Below are 19,954 nucleotides of genomic sequence, written 5' to 3'. Positions count from 1 at the left end.
ACACTTTGCCAGTTCTATCTTGTTTCTACATGGTAGGATCAATGTGCCTAAAAAGCCTCAAGAGTAGATAAATCGGATTTGTTCTAAGGCTTAATATGTCTGAATAGCATACAATAACCTACTTTACAATTCTAATGATACATTTTCATATTGATACCTTAAAACAAAAATAAAATAGAGGTTAAACAAACTAAGATAATCATTCATTGTTATGCAGGCTCATATCTGAAAAAATATGAATCAGTTCTGAAATACACCATGTCACAGTATCCTAGTGATACAATAAGCCAACAATGTTACTTATCTCAATTCATGCAAGTAAAGTGTGGTAAATTCCATAATGTTATAACAAAATCAAGGCTACAATTGGTTGATCAATTACAAACATATTGTTAAAAATCCTTACCACATCAAAGATATACGCATCATCCAGTACATAGATTCAATTCACAGGGGACACAAGTACTAGTTAATGTCAGATGATCAAAGAGAACTAAGTAATGCAAACATTTTACATACTAGAACATTTGTATTTTAAATTCGTGTTACACATATATCTATCACACATGGACATTAGTTCCAATACCCACTACATACTGTTTAAATAGACATATATATCTCTACTTATAACAGCTTCAAATAATCAATACTGCAATGCTATGCAATGAATGCTTAAAATGATGATGTTTCTGTATATTAACTCTCAATTGTAAGTGTACAGCTACACAACATTTGCAGATAAAGCAATGTAGGTGTAACTCATCATCATTCTCCATCCTCCCATCTCCCCCCAGGGAAAACTGAATTCAGTCAATGTATCCAATATGATTCCCTCTGTTCATGTTTAGTAGCTATTGACATGCTCTCAATTCTAGAATCAATCACCTCTAATATTTGAACTTTCATTTGTGTTATATTATGTTTGTAATCATTGAAATGTCCAGCCACTGGCAAGCTGATGTTATTAGTCCTGATATTAGATGTGTGCTCATTGCAGCGTATGTTGGCTTTCCTACTGGTTTGGCCCACATACTAGATACCATAAGGGCTCCTAACCAAGTATATAACATGACTTGTATCACAGGTTGCAGAGTTTCTTAACTTGGTTTTGTGTCTTGTTGTAGGGTGGAACACACAGGTCACCTTTTGTAACAGGATTGCAATTTATACAGTGTATGCATGAGTCAGTGAAACCTGCTTCATGGGCTTTTTTGCCATATAGCCAGAGAGCCAGAAACATGTATAAAATAAATAGTGGTGGGTCGACGATTTAATTTATGTCCCTTCCACATGCAAATAACTCTTGGTGCTGGGGATTCAATTTGCAACAAAAACATCTAAACGTCTCTCCCTCAATGAGTGTAACCAACCACTCAATTGCCTGCACACTTGTGATTCAAAAAGTTAGATGGGTGCCATGAATGAGGCACTTGTTGTGATTTAATTCTAAACAAAATGGTCTTAAACAATATCAACGGTTACACATGACTATTCCACAACCAAGCCATGTCGCCTCTTCATCTTGTTGACCTGTAGCATGAACAACTAAAACATGTTTCAGATGTTTCCCTTCATGTTCTTTAGAGTTGCCGAGGTGAAAAACAATTTACAAACAACAATCTTCATCTGATCTGTATTACCTTAATTTAGGGCTTTCAAAAGATAATACAATAATAATCTATAGAGATTACTTGAAAACTAAAAGGAAACAGATAACCAAACCTGATAAACCTTTGCATCCATTTCTCAAGCATAATGAGTATGATTGCACCTCTGTGTTCCTCATCCTGAATAGAAAACTGCTAGAACCAGGCTGCAACTGCTCTTTAAAAATTTAAAGACGCAGCAACAACAACAAAAATGTGTGACATGATCAATAGCATGTAGTCATTGTTTGAAACAGGCATGAAGCTTGATATTATGAACCCCTGTTACACTGGAGAATGAGGAGCTAAGAACAGGGTGTCATACATTGTATGAACAGGAACAAATAATGTGCAACAGATATTAGAGGGCAATATATCATCTCCTGTGGGACATTCTTTTTGCAGTGCCTGCATGCAATGCAGTGGTGTGGGACAAAGAAGATGATGCCACTCATAAGTTTTCATTACACTATATGATGTGGGGTGTAATCAAAGGCCCCCAATGGAATTGAAGAGCCCACTAAATTAATGACCTGCCAGCCTTTAAAATAAAAACTTGACACTGAAAATGGGCCCATTAAGGCAGACTTTGGGGTTTCTGCAAGTAATACAAGGAAATGCCATGTGAGAAAGGCTGACCTGTCATTACAAAAGGAAAAGTAGAATTTTAATTCACAGTGTCAGAAGAAATGCAAAGGCCCCTTTCCCATGAAATTCAGGATTTTCAACTCTGACACCAGAAAGACTTTGCATGGGCATTTTCAGTTTAAAGCAAGACATGAGAAAAATGTACACCTGCTAATATAAAGATGTCAGGCAAAAGACATGGTGTGTGTTGAGAATATGTTATGTATATTATGCTTCACATGTAAAATACTGGCAAACATTTGAAAAGAAAAGCCCACATTGTTTTCATAGGTCACATGAAATGTTCCTGCAAGTCTGAGGTAGGCCCTTTTGCATGTTGTGGGGTAAAAGTCACAAAAGACTCCCCCACTGAAAGCCTAGCTTGCATCCCACCTGTTTACAACAGCAATAAGTGGGAACTAAGTGTGTTGAACATTTTTCCCTGGATGTGGGTCTCGGAAAACTATTTTCTGTGCAGGGCAGATGGCAGAGCGATTGAATTACCAAAATGTAGTGGGGACCTGTGAAAACAGTGGCTGTAATCAAGGCTGCTATCTAAAACAATATACAGGAAAATAGAAGCTTTCCATATTGAAATGATGGTCCTCTTCAGATAAGAGCAAAGGATGACAGATGTCTTCAGGGCCTCATGACATCACAGGGCCGGCCTAGCTCATTATCTGTACTGGGGGATCTCAGTGTTGCCAATGCCTCCCAAGTGTTTGCGACCGGAGGCTACCAACTTCAAACAGCAAAGAGGCTAGTAAAAGCAAAAACTCTGATTTGTGCCTGGTAAGGCTGGCTAAGAGTGGTAAATGGATGGGAGTAAGGGAACCTCATATTTACAGATATGAATATCCCCCCTAAGTTTAAATGAACTATCACAATTGTTGCACTTTCTCAGAAACCACAAGTCACACTGCATGCATGTAGGTGTCATTGTTTAGATAATTTCAAGGCAATTTGTTGAAATAAAATGTGTCCATCTGTGACTTAAGGAATTTTAATGGCAAGCTAAAAGCGGATTCTGGATGCTCTGGACATGTCTCAAATTTGAGAGTTGGTGAACTGGTGGAGGGTAAAATTAAGTGTATGGGGAGTATGTTGCATATGCAGGTGCAAAATGGTATGGGCACAGCTGTCATTTTATTTAATTCTCCATAATTAACTGAATCAGAATATATAATGACAATTACTAGTAAATTCAGAATGTTTGCCACATAACTACTTTTTTGAAATATTTGACATGGCAGTGAAAGGGAGAGTTGCCATATGTCTGTTCCAGACTCCTAAACCAATCCAGAGAGAGAGGCTGGACTTGGGAAGAGAGAGAAGGGTTACTGTCCAATCCTGGTTGCGAGAATTCTTGCAGGGCACTGGCAAATATTGAGATCTTGATGGTGTCATCACTGGTATATAAAGTGGATGCACTGTGAGAGAAGGGAGCAAACCGATAAAGAAAATACCATCTGACAGCCGCAAGGAAAACACCAAAGGTATATTTTGCTGAAATTGTAACTGGGTGGAGCTGTCTATTGCTGGGGAGGCCTAAAAACTGACTGTGCCCTATGTTGAAGAGATGGGGACCATACTCGAGAGTGGAGTGACCAGATCTCTGCCTTGTCCTCTATGAGGTTCCTGAAATGTAGCTAGCTTTCCTGAACTTTAAACAGATGTTTTAAATGCAATTAGAATTGAGCCATTTGGAACCAAATGTGGGGGAGTCGGCTTGCCTTAAGTAATTTCCCTTTATAGTGGGTGAGGGGGGGGACTGAGGTGATCCTTAGCATATTTAACTAAAAATATGAATTTAATGAATGCCCCTTGATAGAACACCACAGGGTGATTTGTGTTCAAATTCAAATTTAACAAAGCGCATTCCCAGTGTGCAGTGAAAATTATAGACTGTAATTTTCTTGGATATTCTTATGGATCCAGCTTCCCCAACATAGGCCTTTAAGTGGAGGGTGACTTGAAAATCCAAACTGTTTAAATCCTCCCAATGTGTTACTGTCCAACTTCCCCTAAAACAGGCCTTTAAAGTGGATGGGGGCTGAAATTCCAACATTCTTAAATCATCTCAATGTTTACTGTCCAACTTCCCCAACACAGACCTTTAAGTGAGAGGGGTCTGAAAACAAACCACTAAATCACCCTGTGTTTATTTTAAAGCAAACATGTGGGTGAAATCATAATTGCTATATGCATTTGTACCAATCTGTATACCAAACTGCTAGCCTTTTAAGCATGCAGGAATCTCAAAACTGCACAGCACTACATATGTACATTGCTTTTATTCATTGACCAGTGTTGATTATTTCTAGAGTGAAATCTGTATAAAGAAAGGTATTGTAATTTATGTTTTTCCCAACCAACTTGTGTGATTTATTAGTGTAACAAGAAGTTTAATTTTGAGTCACAAAGAAGATGGCGAGTGTTGTTTTAGTGTAAATTCTATTGCCTATATTCCAAATGAATCCAAATATTTCCTATACCCCAGCCCGGTTCTTGGTTTGCTGTGGGCACAGGGGAGGAGATTTATATGATTGTACATGAGTCTTCAGTAAGGCCAGCGCTAAAAAAACATGAGCAAGTATTGCAGTGCACCTTGATAGGTGGTGGGAAGGAACTCCCCAGGTTCAGGTTGGTCTCAATATAATGTGACAAACTGTGGACTTGTGCTCCACGATCTGGTTTATAATTGTTGGCTTGTGACAAGTTTGCTGTACATTGTTAAAAGGCCACTGTAACTCTTAACCCCTGAGTTCCAAAGAGATGAGTAGGTGTAGAAAACTAAGACTGTGTAAAGTGCTAAGGCAAAAAGGATATGTACTAAGACATGATTTGGCATTGTGTGTAGAAACCACAGGGTGATTTTTGACCCTGCGCAAAGAAAGGTTTACAAAAGTTGCAAAAAGACATTTTAAAATGAATACCATAGAGATATGTGATGCCAAGAAGTAACTCCTGGCTAAGCTATTCATTAAAGTGGAATGGGCTGAGGGTGAAGCCAGAGAGATGGCAAACTAGAATAGTGCAACCGATTACCTCAGTAAGCAATGACATTTGGTGTGAAGGTGGGATTCTGCACAGTGCAATACAGGCTTTTTATATGACCAAAACACTTGTGAAGAACTGAGTCAAATGGCTCAGCTCACAGTTTATTTTGCTTCCACCTGCAGTTAGTGGAAGTGCAAATACAAACAAGTGAGGCTGATGTGATGAAGCAGACCGAGGCCTGGGAACAGGCTATGAAAGAACTCACACACCTTGGAGATAAAGTTCAGCAGAGCTAAAGTTTTGAGGTAAAACAGGAAAGGCACACTGAGCAACTACGGGATGAACTGAAAGCCCAACAGCAAGCCAGTGCACCAAGAGAGATAGAGTTTGCTTCACTACATAATGCATGCACTGAGGGTGCAGACACTGTAAGTCACCTGTATTCCCAATTGAATGACCAGACTGGTCATTACGGAGGGTTGTTAGATGATATTGTGGCCCTCAAACAACAAATTAGGGAATTGGAAAGGGACAATAGTCAGTCCTTCATTAAAGAGATGGACACAAAAAAGGAGTCTGATGAAATGTGGCGGAATGTAAATATTCTGAAACAACAGAATTTACAACATGTCAAAGACCATGATGCATTCAGGTTGAAAGTGGATGCAGAGAAGGAACAGTCAGGTGCTCAGGAATTGACCAGAATAATAAAAGAAAGGAATGAGCAAGTAGAACATGTGAGACAAATAGAAGCTGAACTATAAGAGGCAGCACATTGTAGGCATGAGCAAGAGAAATAGATTATTCTATTAAAGGAAAAGTGCCTTGAATATGCACACAGCATACAAGGCTCACAGAGGGAGAATGAGTCACTTCAACATGAGGTGCAGCAAACAAAAGATCAATTGGTAGCTCAGCGCAGGGTGCTTGACACTAATCACTCCTTAGTTTCAGAATTAAAAAAAGTCAGCTCTCTGACTACCAACAGGAAATAAGGAAAGAAGGGCACATGTGTGAGAGTCTCACTAAGGAAATTGAAAATTGTAAATGGGCCCTTTGGCACCCTGACCAATCAGGATATGTTACAAGGCCCACTGATCAAGCATTCCGGTCAGCTCAATTGCTGCCTTATGCTGTTGAAGTTCAGGTGCGACAGAAGGTTACCATCCCTGGACAGGCGTGACAATTTACCATTCCCCTCAAAATTAAACAAGGACAAAATCTCAAACATCAGGATGCCTATATAAATTTAAATTCCCACCTCCAACAACAAGGTTTGTATTTAATTCCGACACCTCTAGCAGACCTAGAACACGACACCATTTGAATATTGGTGAATAACAGCGACCCTGAAGTATCACATTGACACAAGCACCTTTATTGGAATGGTGGTTGATGGCCAAAATTATTCTATTGATTTAGGTAATGAAATCATGGGATCAATCAAAAAAGCTACTGTTTTGACATTAGTGATGGTATTCCTCCAGAAAAGATTTTTACTAGGCATGGAGGTAATTTCATGGTGTACTCTTCCTACCCCTAAGGGGTGGAAGAGGTGATCTGTGACATCAGGGGGGAGGAGGTAGTGTTCAGAGTCAAGGACGACTACCTCAAATCCCTGGAACCTACTGGCCAGGTCAACACCATCTAAAGAGATCTCCCCATGCAAATGGAGGATACCACTGAAATTGCCAAACCTGAGGTCTTTCCAGGTTTCAAGCAGATGACCGTGGAAAGGAGCAATCTTGCTGATGCCTGTGAGACTGAGGAGCAAAGACAAATGCTGAAGCAGGTCTTCCTGGAATTCCAAGATATCAGGTCAGTGGACTCATGCAACTATGGATGCACATCCATTCATTGAACCACCATTCCCACAGACCTCAGAAGGCACAGTATTTGTGAAACAATACAAGTTACTTCTTGCTTCCACGAAATAACTCACAGAGATTAAGAACATAGAATACTGTGGGATAACTTGCCGGATCCACAGTACCTTCAACAACCCAGTACTGGGGATACTCAAACCCAACGGCCAAAAGAGACTATGTTCAGATATGAGAGAGTTCAACAAATGGTCCACATGTCCAGATTGTCACTTCCCTACATCGATCAAGGGCTGGTACAGATCCAAGGTGTACACTGCCATTGACCTTATGAACAGCTGGACAGTAGCCGTGAGTAGGGAAAACCAGTAAAAGCTTAGGGGGGCAGCAATACACATGGACCCGAACCTCTTTGGATACATAAACTCTGGCAATGAGTTTAATATCTTCCTATATAAGGTCATGACCAATTTGGGGGAAAGGGGAACTTGGCCTATGCAGATGATGTTCTAATCAAGAGCTGAACTGTGGAGGAACATATAGCAGAAATCTGCTATGTTCCAACAAAGTTGCAGAAAGCCGGAGCAAATCTGTCCTTTCAGAAGGCACAGTGGTGTAAGACCCGAATGAACTTCATGGGGCATGAGATCACCCCTGAGGTATTAATTCCCAGGCGAAAAAGGTGGAAGCCTTAATGAAATTAAAAGACCCAACTACCCTGTGAGAATTGAGAAACCTTCTTGGACTCACTAATTGTAGTCAGAAGTTCATTTAAGACTAAGCAGGTCACTCGACCTTTTGTCCATTTGTTAAGGGCCAGAGTTGAGTGGAAGTGGGGTGCGGAACAAGCCGAGGCAGTTATACCGAAAAGAAGGCTTTCCTAGGATCCTTGTTTGGTTTACCCCATAATGAACAAGGAGTTCTTCTTGGAGCCAGGGTTCTCAGATACTTGCCTAACAGCGGTGTTGTATCAAAAGCATGACAAGGTCAACAAAGTTACCTCATATGCAAGCAAGACATTGTCCTCTGTGGAGTACAGATTCATTGACTCCGAGAAGGCATTCCTTGTAACGGTGAGGGCATTGATAAATTACTTCCCATTCATCCAGGGGGAGCACATCATTGTTGTGACTCCTCACCAACTTGCAATATCTCCAAAGTGAAAGAATTTGGACGGGGAACATCAGTAATTCGAGAGGTCCTCCCTGGATTCTGTCCATGCAAGGCTTTCCTGTGGAGGTCAGATATAGCCTCCCTACATCTCGGGAGGATAGCTCAGCGGCAGCGTGCGCATCTTGGAAGAAAGACGACACGAAGCAACAACAGGTTTGATCCCCGGGTCCGCGCTTAAAAACCTCTGGGTGTTTAAGCGCGTTATAAATACGTAACTAAGACAAAAAAAAAAAAAACACAATTACGCAACTAAGAAAAAAAAAACAATTCCTGTAACAGCGCCTCGAGGCCTGCGGGCTGTGTGAGCGCTTTATAAATGTAAAATAAATAAATAAATAAATAGCCAAAACAAGAAGAGTCCCCTAGCACAAGGGTTGGTGTACTTGCATGATTGTGCTAAAGAAAACGGTCTTGAGGACGAAAAATCTAATGACCAACAACAACATGGAAGCATACTTAACTTCCCCATACAAGGTCTATGAACAAGATACACGTCAGGAGATAGTCACAGTTTATGTAGATGGGTGTTCCCACCATGTTGATAACAACGGGAAAAAAAGAACTAGTTTCTGTCATTGGGAATGCCTGGGTGAATGATACCCTGGAACCTTCTGCTGGCTACAAAATAGGACCCTGAAGTAGTCAGGTTGCAGAGTAGATGGCCGTTCATCAATCCATCTTCACTGCTGTGCACCACCAACTCAATGAACTGGTCATAATCACTGACTCTGATTATGTCAGGAATGGGTTTGTGGAGCACCTGAAGATTCGAGGCATCATTTGTGCCACTAACAAACCATTAAAGCATGCCAAATTGATCCAGTCTATTGACGATCTGGTGACCTCCAAGGGATGACCATCTATTGGAAGAAAATAAGGGGTCATTCCAAAATAGAGAGGCCAGATAAGGCTGGGAATTAACTGGCTGACCAGTTGACTAAAACCAGAGCCCTGGAGTGGGATTTCATAAAAACGGAATCCCTGCTGGGTGAAATCCAAGTTGCTACTGTCACCAGGCACAAACTTGTGCGAATAGTGAACTCACTCCTGATGCAGATTTGATCACTGCACAGAGGGATACCCGATCATTGGAACATTCTATCCACACATTGAAGACCACGTGAGTTTTCCTCTAACAGAGTCAGGTTATACTGGTATGGTGGATCTCCGGGAGTTCATCAAGTTTTCCAATTTGTTTTGGATCCAAGATAGTATTTTTAGTTAATAGAACCCTATCTGGCTGTGGCCAGTGGGTGGCACCTACCTCATTCCAAAGCATGATGTATAACCACACCCATGACACGGCCACTGCCGGTCATAGAGAGTTTCACACATTTTAGAAATCTTGCGCGAGGTTGCCTACTGGCCACATGTGGCAAAATGCTGTATGGTAAAATTAGGCATGTGGGGAGTACATTGCATGTGAATAACTTATGCTTTTTGTAAACATGGCAGAAAATGGCCAAACATCTGTGCAAAATGTTCCGGTCCCAGCTGTCATTTTATTTATATATACATTATTGAAGTTGCTAGTAAATTCTGAGGTTTTGTCACATATCTCATTTTTTACCAAAAGTTGACATGGGGACAAAAGGGTATTGCAAATGAGTGTTGCTGTATGTCTTTTCCAGCCTCCTAAACCAATCCATAGAGAGAGGCTTGACTTGGGAGGAACAAGAAGGGTAACTGTGCAATTCTGGTTGCAAGAACTCTTGCAGGGCACTGCCCAATATAGAGATCATGATGTTGTCATCACTATTATATAAAGTGGATGCACTGTGAGAGAAGGGAGAGAGATGCTAAAAATTACCGACTGACAGCCGCATGGAAACAGCAAAAGGAGATTTTGCTGAAATTGTATCTGTGTGGAGCGGTCTATTGCAGGGAGGCCTTAAAGCTTACTGGGACCTATGGTGAAGAGCTGTGAACCATCCGTGAGAGTGGAGTGACCAGACCTTTGCCCTCTCCTCCAAGAGGGTTTTGAAATGCAGCTCTCTTTCCTGAATTTTAAACAGAGGTTTTAAACATAAGTAGAATGGAGCCATTTGGAAACAAAAGCTGGGGGAGTCTGCTTGCCTTAAATCCTTTCCTTTCCCTTTATAGTGGGTGGGGGGGGGGGAAACTGTTTAGATCCAAACCTCATTCCCAGTGTGCGTTAAAACAAAAAACGATAGGCTGTAATTAACGTGTGTAATCCTATGGGTCCAGCTTCCCTAACACAGACCTTTAAGTGGAGGGGGGGGGAGAGATGGAACATCTAAAATTCTTAAATCATCCCAATTTGTACTGTCCAACTTCCCCTAACACAGGCCATAAAATGAAGGGTCTGAAAATCCAAAAATGTTAAATCATCTGTCCAACTTCCTCTGACACAGTCCTTTAAGTGAATAGGGGCTGAAAATCCCACATTCTTAAATCATCACTATTTTTACTGTTCAACTTCCCCAACACAAACCTTTAAGTCAGGGTGGTCTGAAAACAAACCGCTAAATCACCCCGTGCTTATTTTAAAGCAAAAGCGCCAGGGAAATAATAGCCATATGTATTTGTACCAATCTGTAAACAAAACAGCTACCCTGTTAAGCGTGCAGGAAAATCGAAATTGCTCAGCACTAAATATGTACATTTTTTTTGTTCATTGACCAGTGTTGATTATTTCTGAGATGAGTATGAAGTATTGTGATTTGTGCTTTTTTCAACCAAATTGTGTGATTTGTGTAACTAGAAGTTTGTCAGCTACAAAGAAGGTGGCCTGTGTCGTTTTAGTGTGATCTCTATTACTTATATTCCAAATAAATAAATACAAATATATTTCCTATAACCCCAGCCTGGTTCCTGACTTGCTGTGGGCACATGGGGGGGGGGGGAGATTTATGTGGCTCTACATGAGTCTTCAGTAAGATCAGTGCTAACAAAACTTAAGCGAGTATTGCAGGGCGCCTTGATTGGGGGTGGGAAGGAACTCCCCAGGTTAAGGGTGGTCTCAATATAACACAATGTTTTTGTTCGAAGAGTGTTCCTGTTTTGTGTAAAGTACTATAATGTTTTTTTCCACTCGGGTTGGTGTATATTTCATTACTGTCTTACAGTCAATGGCATGCAGTTTATTGGGGCATTTGAGGCTGTTCACAACATATACCAGCAAACACCATTGTTGTTTCTCTTGTCATGATCAACTCACACGTCATCCGCTCTGTGATCCCTCTTGTCTTATCTGTCACTTGCCATATGAATCCAGCCTGCTTCCCCATATTTCTCATTCAGCAGGCCCACCCTTGTTCCCTGAAACTGCAATCAATCAAACCCACTGAAATGCAGCGCCGAAGTACGAGGCAGAGCGGAGCTTGCAGACAGAATCCTCTCACTGGCCTGGTCGGCAGAGGTCTTTATCACTTCACGCAGCCCAGCTGTTCTTGGCGTAAATGAATACAGTAGCACGCGCGCTGCCCTTTTCGTATTTATAGTCCCAGACCGGCGTCGAGTGCCCTGCGTTTCCTCTGCGGCCTGTACAATGTACATGACTGCAGCGGTTTTGTGTCCTGGCAGGCGCACAAAGGGCGGTGCTCTGGGTTAAGAGCAAAGATACTTTCAACCAGCCCTGCTGAATAATGCCAGCCCCCTCCTTCTGCTGAATGAAGGGCAGAGAGGTGCCACACCGCCTTCCCAATGCCTCCTAACACCCCCACGTTCGCCCCTCAGAAACCTTGAGTTCAAATGGCGATCACGCTGCGTTCTAAACAACCCAGTCGTGTGTCCAGAGAACTCTGCAGTCTTACTATTCTGGCGGTTACTCGTTACTGACTTATGTTCAGAAAGCTAGCCAGGTCACAATGCTGCACCCGCACAACATGCACACCTGTTAAGGCGCACAACGTCTCTCAAGATGCCTATATGCCAAATTATTTCTGTACATATTTTAATGAGGTTGATCTCAGGAATAGTGTATGGTGCAGATAGACGTTACACTATGCCTCGAGTGTTCGCTGGCTCCAGAGTCAGTGGGTTGGTGGTGGGTAAGGGCTTCTCCCAAAACTACTAAAAAGTGGCTCCAGAGTCAGTGGGTTGGTGGTGGGTAAGGGCTTCTCCTAAAACTACTAAAAGCTGTCATCCTACTCACCGTGCAAATATTGTTTAGGTAAGTTTCTATACGTGCAGTCCTAAATGTAAAATCAGACTAACAAATAAAAAAATACCACAGTAGACACACACAACTTGAGCACGTAACACAACTAATTCACAATTGCTTTCGAAATTCGGATGCTGCTTTAATTAGACACAGAGGATGCCTGCACGTGGAGCTTGCTGCCCAGGGTGCACCATGCTCTCATCGACCTCCTTGTACTGGCGAGCGCCAGCCAATGGCAGGGAGATGGCAGCAAACCACTCACCTGACTTTAACCCCTCTGGTGCAAACACTACTTAGTGGACGCCGGCCAAAAGAAACTGGCAGCCGGGAGATGGTTAAAGCCCCAAAAAGAATAACATTAAGGAAATTAAGCCGTGTTTGCTGAATTGTCAGGCACAGCAGCAACGTACCATGGGTGGCTTTGTTCCCCCCAATGTGCTGCGGCATCGGCCGGTCATTTATAGGTCTCACTCCTAAATGCGCCCACCACCCTATTGGCAAGCAAACACCTCAAAATCTTCAATGGTAAGTACATCAGCCTCTGGAGCCCAGTCACTGGTTGGAGAGAGGGGAGGCAGAGAGAAACATATCTCATGGTTCCCCACCTCGAACTGGAGTTACTCGTCCGGCTTGGCTTTGTATCATCCTCGCACTTTGTTTATTTTTTTCTTTTGTTCATTACCAGTGCTTTAAGTGGGCCGGGGCCTGCTGGGTCTGGGCCCAGGCAGTCTCCAAAAAGTGAGGATGAGCCGGGGGCCCCCTGGCCCCACCACTTCACAGCGGGTCATTGTCCCGCCACAGCCGCAGCCGCGACGGGAGATGAGCCCGCTGTCATCAAATCAGGCAGCTGTGACTTACAGAAGTGCAGGGCAGTCACAGCTTCCTTCAAACTAGTTTGCACAAAGCTGAGGCTGGCTGGCACTTGAAATAGTCACAGCTCAGGAAACGCACAGCATTCCCACCATTAACACCCCTTTGTCTCCACTCCCCATTGTGCCTTTTACAGCATAAGGCTGAGAGTAAGAATTTGTTTCAGCAGTGCACTGTAACAGGCCCAACAGGAGTGGAGACAAAAGGGTGTTAATGTTTGACGCATTAACCCCATGGTGGAGACATTAGCTTCTGAAAGTCTTCACTTCAGGGGGAAAGGCATTAACCTCCCAGCCATCACCTCTTTTCTTTTGCAAATGACCTGGTGCAGCGTGATGACATACTCCCTGCCTTTGTAAGTTACAAGTTATCTGGAAACTGAACTCTCAATGGGTCATTAGGACGCTGCTTACATTACTCACAATCTTGACACTGGTTGCATATTTACAAACTACTGTTTTTTTCACAAATGGAAGTATGACGTGTTTATCATTGTGTGTATGCACGTGCAATTCGGCCTTTGTCTTCGGCTTGCCGGAGAGACATTTTCTAAACAAAGTACCCCCATTTTTGATTAAATGAAGCAATGTGCAGCAACGCTGGGAAGATAATCCATTAAATGCATGTCAACAGTAAAACTAGCCCACGTAAACATTTAGGAATATGAATGTATATCCTGGCTGAGAGCGGGGCCCGTGAACTTGTGTGCAGCTAAGGGGCATGAGGCTCAGGTGGCATGCATGATATGATAGGTTATTTATAACGCGCTTCATACCCAGAGATTTCTAAGCCCGGACCCGGCGAGCACGTTGCCCCTAAGCTATCCTCCCGAGACATAGACATAGGTCTGAAATATCATATTTGTTTTCTTATTTCACTGAACAAGGACAGTGGCATCAAACAAACAAAGGACACCGGGTGGAAGACCATGACCTGGAATAAAAATGAAAGCTGCACGCATTAACACATTGTGACCTAGGAAGACAGTACTTCTGGGTAATGGATCTATGTTGGACCTCAACTGAAGCAAAGAAAATGAGTGATCCTAGAATCTACGATTGCCCCGTCCCCCTTTAGTTTCAGTCGCCACTCACGGACACGGGTACATACTGCCTCTGCAGCGATTAAAAGTGCATAGCAAAGTGCTTGAAGTTCCCTTACCCACTTTCACCTGCCCAAAGTGTCATGTAAGGGTAGCATTAGCAGTCCGCAATGAAGGTACTCTATTCTAGCATAGGGACAGGACAACAGTAGTAACCACAAGGAGATTATATGGGCTGTGGCGTAGATACCGGTCACAGATCAGCAGCCATAGGAACAAGGTACATACACCAGCGTAGACGCAAACACAGAATAGACATAACAAGGAATGTGTATTTAGCAGAGCTTGTGCTTTGAGTCACTGTATGAGTGTAGAAGCCACAAGGAACGTTAATGTCGCTGGCATGGACATGCCCCAGATACGTGGAGCAGTTGGAAAGCTGCATGTTCTATAGAGGACGGGGATTAGACGCAATGAGCAAACAGCTATAAAAAAACAGAACCTGTCCCATTTCAGATATGAAATGACGAGCCACTACTGGATTCTATGATTCTTTAACTTTGCATTCTGGTCCTTTTAATTTCCATATTCACAAGAGTGGACTCGCAAAATAATCTCACATGGAGGGGGCGCTACTGTATGCTGTGGGGCTACACTGCTGTATACTGTAGCATTACAATCACACTCTGTCACCATTTACTACACCAGGACATTAAGTGCTGCAGATAAGACATAGTGCAATTAAATGATTTGCACAGGACCACACGTCTTAGTTGTACCAGCAGTGTTGCAGTATGTGCTTAGTTATGTAGACAAGACCACCCCTGTTCATTTTTACATGCTCTTCATTAGGCCACGCCTTCAAGTTGTAGGCCACACCCATCAGACACACCAGGCCCCCATATGAGGGCCCATCTTCAACTGCTCATTACTCGTCCGGGACAACACGGTGCAGAAAGCAAGACCGGGCGCGAAACACCAGAGGATAGGTCAACTTGAAGAATTGCATGTGCCTAACAAGTGCTGACAGTCTGGGAGAACGCCTGGCTGCGTCCTCTCCTTTCTATGGCATTGACCCATGTGCAAAAGAAAACGCCACACAAGTGGCAATGTCACCATGTGTGGTATTCAGCACAGCCAGAAGCATATATACACACACAGACACAGACACACACACGAGGGTCACTAGATTTCTGGAAAGTCAGAACCCCATCTCACACACACACACAACTCGAGGGTGAGTAGATCACAGCAGATCCAGTTGAACAAATCCCATGCTAACGAGAATGTGATTATCATTCCATAAAGGAAGAACCATATCTTACACTGACGAGGGTGGCTGGATAACAAGCGTCACCACATAGAAGCAGAACCATACCCCACACTAACGAGGGTGGATGTATTGCAACAAGTGCTACTCCATAGAAGCAGAACCATACCCCACACTAACGAGGGTGGATGTATTGCAACAAGTGCTACTCCATAGAAGCAGAACCATACCCCACACTAACGAGGGTGGGTGGCAGGGACGTCATTTAGGGGTCGCCAGAGGCTGCAACTGCGACCTCTGGGGTCTCCCTTGCAACTTCTGTAAAAAAAGAAAAAGAAAAAAATTATCTATTTTTTTCTTTTTTTTTCGTTTTTTGTAATGTAAGCTGCTGGAGTGGCTGGTTTTCTTGTTCAGGCCCTTTACCTTTTAAAAAGAAGAAGCCAATTAAGAACAGGAGTGCCGCAAGCCTAGCACTTTCAGCACTGACCCTAAATAAGAAAAAATAGCAATACCAAGCAATGTATCTTTCTGGAATTCTATACAATAATTGCTAGACTCATTAAAGGTTTATTTCAGGCGCACTTCAGGGGGCGAGTCACTGATTTAGTCTGTTCTTAAATGCCTCAACTCACCCTTTCATCCTTCTGAGGTCGATCAACGACTACCGACACAGGTTGGATGATATCGGGTGTATATTAAGCGCTTAAGCGTAAGTGCATTATCATTTGGTCATGGACGTCTGCTTGCATTCACAGTAATTTGATAATATGGGCCTATACACACTGATCTTAATGCTACATATGAGGATCCATTATTGCATGCAATGTACATCACATTATAGTGATATCGTAACCATATTTTTCGTAGTGTACAATGCTATGTGATGTCACTTCCTTTTTTGTCAACGGGTGAAAGGTCGTGTTCCATCGCTTTCTGCGATATTACTTCGGGGTGGGGTCAAATGGCATCACTTCCTGTGAGGTCATCAGGGGGTCAAGGGTCATGTGATGTCACTTCAGCTACCCCTGGCATTTTGGTGAAATGACGTCCCAGGTGGGTGGATCACAACAAGTGCCACTCCACAGAAGCAGAACCATATCCCACACTAACGAGGGTGGGTGGATCACAAGTGTGATCCCATAGAGGCAGAACCATATCCCACACTAACGAGGGTGAGTGGACCACAAGTGCCACTTCACAGAAGCAGAACCATATCCCACACTAACGAGGGTGAGTGGACCACAAGTGCCACTTCACAGAAGCAGAACCATATCCCACACTAACGAGGGTTGGTGGATCACAAGTGCCACTCCACAGAAGCAGAACCATATCCCACTGTAACGAGGGTGGGTCGATCACAAGTGTCACTGCATAGAAGCAGAAATATCTCCTGCACTAACCAGGGTGTGTGAATCTCAGGTGTCACTGCATAGAGGCAGAACCATGCCCTACACTAACGAGGGTGCTTGAGTTAAAAGTGTCATACAGTAGATGCAGAACCATATGTTTGGGTGGATCACAGGTGTTATTCCATAGAGGCAGAACGAGTTACTGCACTGCACGGAGGTGAAGCAGCCAACCTCTGCTACACGAGGAGTGGGTCAGTCTCTATCGGTCACCTATGTCCCTCCCCGTCAGTGGCGTACACTCCTCGTCTGAAGGGGGAAACGCACATCTGATCAGGGGCTGGAAGGGGGCGGGGTGTTCCCTTCGTTCTTCTACTTATCTATTCAGGAAGCAGGCAGAGATCTGAAACATGCGAGTGCCAATCATGGCTTGTGATTTTCCATCGCACAAATAATTGCGATCAAAGTAAATAAGAGGTGAGCGCACCAGCACATCCGTCTCAGACACAAACTTACTCAACACCGCACAAGAAACCCGCCCCCTTCCCACCGGCATCGCTACAGCAATCAGCGTAGCCCGCTACTCTGCAGTTGCTGCGAAAACAGACCCGTGCCGCAATCAGGCAGTGGCAGGAAACTTTTGCAAAACCGCCGAGGACCGAGTCCTTCCAAAACGACAGACATTGCCCCATTTGCACTCCAGTCACTGCCGCGCCTCTAAACACCGGTTGGAGTTATTTACAAGTAGCTTCACCCGACCCAAGGGGCAGAGCTGTCTGCAGTGCAAAGGAGAGGCAATCTCACGGAAGCACCCCTCCCACTCTTGTGTAAGAATGAAGCCCCCTCCGCCCCCTGTTGCGAGATACGGCCGTCCGCACTCTTCTTGCACTGCTGAGGGAGGTTCCAACCCTGAGGCATTGTTGGTAGCATCTTCGAATACTTCTATGCACCCCCCTCCCCCCCAACATGACCCCATCGCCACCCCTTATGCATTTAGAAAGTGGCCCCGCCTCCAAATCAGGCCCGTCAGCACCACTCCTTTGGAATGGGAGTTCTCCACAGAGTCGCTCTGTAAACAGGAGAGTGCCTTTGCATTATAAAGGCAAGTCGGGTGCTAAGAGCGCACACACCATATAGGAAAGGGGGTTGCTTGCCACTAACATGCCCGTGACACCGCTCAGGGATATATCAGCCAGGTGGCACATTCTAGGACAGGCGTGCACGCACAGGAGGCTGCGCCCCTACACAGGTGACACACTATCACTCAGCAGCTCGCAAGCCAACATGCAGGTCAGTCACAGCGCTCCAATGTCAAGAGTGAGTGTGCGGTGGCTCCAGATTTAGCCATTTAAAGGCATTCTCGGGATTACCCTTGTATGCCCGTTGAACAGGATGTCCATGTACCAACATGCACAAAGACCCGCAAGTATCAACAGGAAAAGCAAAACGCAGGAGTGGGTGAGCTGCTAAAGTCTGCGCACGGTTGCAAAGGGGTGCACCGCTGCTCTCCGCTGGTATGCCGGATAGAAACTTCCCTGTGCTACTCACACCGGAGAAAGGTTGCAGCCCAAGAGGACCCCGCGTATTGTGTAACAAAGCAGGACGGCCCAGGTTGCTCCCCATTTGGGACTGCTGCTATTGTCCACGTTACGCAAGTAATTTAAAAAGAAACGACTGACTTACCCCACAACTGCTGGAGGAGCTGCGGCAGCTCCTCGGCTCCCCGGCTCCATCTGACAAAAAGTGTTCTCAGGTCTGGTGATGTGAACAAGCACAACGGCGTGTCAAAACAAACCTGGATGCACGGCGAACCCAACAAAAAGAAGCCTAAAACAAGTCCACCCCAAATAAAGAACGTTGTAGATTACAAAAATGAAGTCAACGCTGGGAATACAAGCACCATTATTTACTATTTTTTCCCATGACTTTATTCGACCTTGATGCCCCCTACAGTACTACCTCAGTTGCTTTTTCTTCTGTTTCCATTGCATGCTTGAAGCGTCTCAATCTATTTGTATGGACTTTATGGATTCTTCACAAAAACATGTTAAAGTCGGAACAATTAGCACATGCCTAACTTGCCCCAGTGTACAAGCACACAATGAGCATGCATGCAGAATCACATAGGGCCTTTTTCACAGAGTGTTCCCCAAGTCAAGTCCTAAAAAGAAGTGGGGGCACTGATTAAAATACCAATTGAATGTGGCGTCACCAGAAAATAGCATATCAAGATGCCTTCTGAAAAGAGGTGAGGGGACTCCTGAAAAATGTGGGGGGACTCCGTCCACTTGAGTATACCCTCGACTCGAGCCATGTATTTCCCTATGGGATGCTGCCATTATAAAATTCTTCTGTCACTCAGGACCACGGTCTTCCTAATGCACATTGAACAAACAGTGAGCTAAGCCACTGCTGTACTGCCCACGTTCTCTGGCACAAACTGAAGCAGGGAAGTTGATCATGCACGAGTGAACATTTTCAAAATTACAAATGAAATACCAAACGTCGTGTTAAACTGGGTGGAGTGGATACATATTATCATAGTGCTAAAAGTGGGATACGTTGTATCTGCACACTCTGTTCCAGTTCGAAATATGACTTGTCATAAATAAAAGACACACAAAAACAGGACGTGATCTTCTCACTTGCAAATAATACACAATATCACAGGATTTAAATAGCAAAACTAACATTACAATTCTATCACTTCATTACAACAATAATCTTCAAACAATTTTGCACAAATTGCTTTCTTCACTATTTAAAATCAAGTGTACCACCTTAAGCTTTGCTAATGCTAATGATAGTTGTGCAGAGTGACCGAGTGTGTCTCCAGTGGCTGTACCAGAGGCAGAGTGTTCTACAAATAGCCACAATATCCGCGGAGTGGGTGCAGAGGGACAGTCTTTGGCAGTCTATGGCGGATAGGGCTGCTGGAGGCGAGCCCCATGGGTCCATTGAGTCCCCTGAGTCCCTGTCCAACATGCCAAGCCAGGATGAGGAGCGGCGAAGACTCTGTAGCTTCCGACCT

The 19,954-nt window shown here is 43.9% G+C and overlaps 1 protein-coding gene across 6 annotated transcripts in view; it reads right to left on the bottom strand.

The window, feature by feature from the left end:
* Positions 1-18,689, bottom strand: part of GULP1 (GULP PTB domain containing engulfment adaptor 1) — a 2,063,281-nt gene extending 2,044,592 nt beyond the window's left edge. For all 6 annotated transcript variants that reach the window (XM_069615617.1, XM_069615618.1, XM_069615616.1 and 3 more), the window contains exon 1: positions 18,607-18,689. The gene's annotated coding sequence lies outside the window, so the exon portion shown is untranslated. The remainder of the gene's footprint in view (positions 1-18,606) is intronic.
* Between the last annotated feature and the right edge of the window lie 1,265 nt (positions 18,690-19,954).

This window comes from Ambystoma mexicanum, chromosome 9 (assembly GCF_040938575.1).
Source record: "Ambystoma mexicanum isolate Mex_15411 chromosome 9, UKY_AmexF1_1, whole genome shotgun sequence".
In the NCBI taxonomy this organism is placed as follows: domain Eukaryota; kingdom Metazoa; phylum Chordata; class Amphibia; order Caudata; family Ambystomatidae; genus Ambystoma; species Ambystoma mexicanum.
Note: the sequence above shows the minus strand (reverse complement) of the source record. Positions and strands in the feature narration are given on the sequence as shown.